Raw genomic sequence first — 4,923 nt, 5'->3', positions numbered from 1 at the left:
TGTTAACCCAGGCAGTAACCAGGGTAGGTTTAGTACAGTAGTTCCCGGTACTGGAAGTGCCTTTTTCTTAAGAGAAACGGGAGACAGACGCATCTCCAAACCACTGAGAGCTGCTGCTGATTTCGAGAATGGAGAAACAGCCGAGCTCTTTGAATCTTCACGAAATATTTCACACTCCTGGGATGCAGGAATAATATCCGCAGGTAATTAGGGATATTTCTGACCACCAGAATTAGAGACTCCACCCCGGGAGAGGCAGACTCTAACTCTTGAGGGCTACAGTTCAACTCTACGGTATCCTCCATTTTGAAGAATACTTAGTCAGACTGTTCCGCTGGAGAAGTCGTTAGAGTACGCTTTAGTAGGAAGTGGAGGGTGCAGATACCGCTGCACCCATAACGTGTACCAGGATGTCTAGGGACTTCGTTAACCCAGCCACCCATGGAGGATGGCTAACTCTGACGTCAAGTCTGTCATAATTCCTATCATGTCAGCGGCCCATGGGGGGGGCAGGTGAGTCAGTAATGGCCATAGATGGATTCATTGCTATACCAGCATTACATAGCGTGGAGCCAGTGGCATGCGGCTTGGTTTGTTTGGTATTACACTTCAAATAGACAAACATCTTTAAAGACTTTGTTCTGTTTGACATTGATATACACAGTCACTCAAAAGGGACACAGTATACTGTACATATATAAGAATCAGAACTGAGACAGAACTGAAACCAGAAGGCTGGTTTGGGATGCAGAGGAGGAGGTACACTCCACTCCCTTCCCACAGATTTGATTCCCTGCACTTACACCCCAGTGATTTCTGTACCAGGGATGTAGTCAGGAGAATCGGTTATAAGATACTTCACTGGGATCTGAACCCAGGACATCTACACTGTGTTATGGAGCATTAGCCCATTGAGCTATGCTTCTTGTATGTGCTGCACACTACAGCACTTTGCAAAGGTTTTGTAGCCTAGCAGCTGCACTCTGCCTCAGGAGAGAATACCGGCAGTTAGCACAACAAATGGCAGACACGCTGTTTGTAACAGCTCTGTGCCGCTAGTGTGGAGTGAGAGAGCCCGCGCTGTTTTGGCTCCGCCCCCCTTCATCAAGCCTGCTATAGAAAATGGTTGCCCCCGTCTAACGGTGGAGCCTACTGACAGCCTGTCCCTCTCAATTAGCCGCGAGCAGGGACTGAGGAACAGATGAAGCAGCGCTATGTACATGCCGGGAGGCCGGGCGTCGCAGGGGGGTGGAGCGGGGAATGGCTGCCACCATCTAATGGAGGAGCCTACTGACAGCCCCGCTATGCCTCTGTCCCTCTCCATTAGCAGCGCTATGTACACGCCGGGTGTCACGGGGGGGAGCGGGGAATGCACAGCATACTCACTGCGCTCCCCGGAGGCTCTCACAGCTGCAGCACACTCTTCTTCTTGTTGGAGTTATGCTGTGGTGGTAAGGAACTGTCAGTGCTTTTAGCATAAGCACTGTGCACTCCTTCCTGTTTTTCTAATAAACAGGGCGCCAAGTACCCGGACCCCACCTTTAGAGAGGTGGCGAAGGGTACCTAATATAGTGTAAAAGATGTAGAAAAAAATAAACCTAAATAAAATTCAATGTACTGCTGGAGCACAGCAAACTGTGACCAGCTCCATGAGGCACATTTTCTAAACTGGAGGGCTGATGGGGCATAGAGGGGGAGGAGCTTCACAATTCAAAATTATTTAAAGTGCCAGCTCCAGTTATCCACGCCTCTACACCCAGCGTAAGCAACCTCCAGTGTCCCCTAGTGGATGAAAGAGAAAGATTCTTTAACTCATTATACAGTTAATACTTGATCTCTATTGACAGAGATTTACTGTTTATCTCATTTCATATACACATATCTGTTTTGGATAACATTGTGAGAAAAGTACCACTTCATCCGAAAAACACCTATGAGGAACAACTTCTAAGCGCAAATTACTGACCCTCTCATTATTACACTTGTATGTAATGTTTATGTATGTTTTTTGATATCTTTATGTAAATAATGCTTTTCAATTAAAAAACATCTGTATGCTGTGATAACCTCAAGTAGAAGAGTCTTTTTTGAGCAATAAACATCTTGCCTTTACAACGTCTGAATCCTGCAACAACAAAATTGCACCAAACGGGGAAAAGGGACTGGTCCATTGCGACGGATCAGTGGGTATCAGCTGACACCAATCAGGACGTGTAGCCGCGGCTTGTCTACGCATACGCAGCATTGGCGGTTCCAGGTGCCACTGGTAGGAGCCTGGGTGGAAATAAGCCGATGGTAGGAGTTTGGTGGTGACAGCATGTTACCCGTCCACGGGGCAGTGGGCGGAGTCAGTAAGAGGCGTCACTGATGGCAAGAGGAAACCCTAATACCTCAAGATCCAGTGGGGATCCAAACTAATCTGTGGCCGCTTGTCGGGAGAGAGGTCATCCGGTCACAATAGCCAACACTAAATTGTTAGCTACAAAGTACACATTCATAACAAGACCTAACGGTTGTGAGGCGGTAATGCTAAACGCTATGCCAATTGTGTTGCCCACTAAATAATCTACTTCCTGTTTGTATAATTTTCCCAACCATGCCCATCATAATTCAAATCCTCCTGGACACCCTCAACCACGTCCCCAGAAAATTTGGAATCTGACTCAGTGAATGCTTGAAGATTTGTAGGCTATAAAGTCTTGCTGTGTGAAGGAGGGCATTCCACAGATGGGTGCAGCCCAAAAAACGTCCTGCAGCCGTGATTGGGAGCAGGTAATGTATGTGGATGAGAGGTGCAGAGCGTGGGGGGCGAGCTGGGAGATATTTTGAGATAATTGAAGAAATGTATGTTGGTGTAGCGTTGTTATGACCATTATGTTAGTAGAACTATTTTACATTAGATTCAATAAGACACAGGAAGCCAATGTATGGACTGACTCAAAAGTAGCAGAACTTTGTGCAAGACAAATCAATCTAGCCATTGAATTTAAAATAAGTGTAGTGGTGAAAGTATAATTAAGGAAGTTCGCAGTCAATGAGGGAGAAAAGTGCATAAATTAAATGTTTCTTAGATGCATACAATGGGATTTGGAAACAGGTTGAGTGTGAGGAAAAAAATGCAATAATGGACAGACTCCAGCTTATGCTGATGCATATCTTTGATGGGAATCAGTATGATTTACCGCTGAACGCATGTCCGGTGGTTGGAATCCCGACACCAGCATCCCGGCAGCAGTGGAAATCCCGATTGTTCTCAGGTAAGTATTAGCTAACCTAATTCTACCCCCTAACCCTCTCCTAGGGGTGCCCAACCCTAACCCCCCCACACTACCTAACCCCCCCTCTTAGTGCCTAAACCTAACCCCCCCTTCCCCTCTGCCTAACCCTAAACCCCCCTTCCCCTAGCCTAAACCTAACCTCCGGGGGAATGCCTAACCCTAAGTCTCCCCCGGGAACCCTAAACATAACCCTCCCCCCGGCGCGCGGCTATCCGCCCTCGACGTCCCTTTGATCGGGATGCCGGGCGTCGGGCTCCCGGCATATGTCTAATGACAGGCGTCGGCATATCGACGCCTGTCTTTAGACCCTTGCCGGGATATGAAAGTCTGGAAGCCGGCTGTCGGCAGGAGATGGTTTATGATAAGTGAAATGAGAGGGGGTACACCAATCATCTAAGATCTGCAGTCTATAACTTGGGTGCTGGCCGATGTCTACATTTGTTGTCACTGCGCTGATTGGCAGGGGCATAGAGTGGTGCCAGGCCCAGGTACTTTAGGTGGGTGACCTAACAGCAGAGGGCATGGCCACGCCCCTATGAAACAAAAAGGGACTAATGGCACCACTGCTGCCGCTGACAAGGGGAGGAGGGGCAGATCCGGGCCCCTCCATTCCCACCACACACCCCCCCCCTCCTGGCACCTCTTCCATGTGGTCAGTAGACATTTCGGTGGTTATTTCTCCAGGATCCCGCTCTTACAGGACATCTCTGTGTTTGCTGAGTATTCGATGCATCTATTACCACATCAGAGACATGATGTGAGGCATGGTCACGAGGCGTGAGGCACGAAGTACAGCGTGAGGCAGCTATCTCCCATAACATCCGCAATTTCAAAAACAAAAAAAAGGAAATCGGGTAGAATAAGTCCCTGACCACATCTGACCCAGCTGCGCCCACGCTACAGAGCTGCCTGCGAGTAGGGACAGTCCGCCATGATAAGGACCGCAATTGAGCCGTAGATCCATATTCCTGCTATGCAGCCTGACGCACTGCGCGCTGTGTGCTCACAGTGGTGTCACTGGGGCTCAGTGGTGGGCTGTACACTGCATCAGGGCACTCAGTGGCCGGCTCCGTCGAAACAGGTTGCCTCAGAGGTAAAGGGCACGGCTTTCCCGCGCATTTTAGGCGGGCCTCACTGCGCATGCGTCGCCGAATCCTTTGTGCTAATAAAGCTTGCCTTGTTGAACGGGATTGTGCGTGCGTGGAGCGGCGTGATGACGTAGAGGAGGCGTGGCCGCCTGAATGCTTTTGTAGGACAGATATAGTCCGACCCGTGGGCGTGGCCTGCGTACCAAGGCATGATGAGGTTCCCACTAGTAGGACGGCTTCGTGGGCGTGCTCGTTATATGACGTGTTTCTGAAGGCGGAGTCACGCGTGTGATGCCTAATCGCTGGAAGGAATGAACAGCACCGGTGGGCGCGCCTACTGGCACGATAGGCCAGCCTTAGTGGGCGTGGCTCACGCACTGTGCTCTACTGATGAGGACGGCCCCCATGTGACGGGCATCCGTAGTGGGCGTGGCTCACACTCTGTGCTAATGGAGTGGACGGCCCCCGGTATGATTGGCACCCGGAGTGGGCGTGGCTCTCTTGCTGTGCGCTACTGGAGTGGGCGTTCCTCTCGTGTGACGGGCAGCCCAGGTGGG

This window comes from Taudactylus pleione, unplaced genomic scaffold (assembly GCF_031769625.1).
Source record: "Taudactylus pleione unplaced genomic scaffold, aTauple2 ptg001542l, whole genome shotgun sequence".
Taxonomy (NCBI): domain Eukaryota; kingdom Metazoa; phylum Chordata; class Amphibia; order Anura; family Myobatrachidae; genus Taudactylus; species Taudactylus pleione.
Note: the sequence above shows the minus strand (reverse complement) of the source record.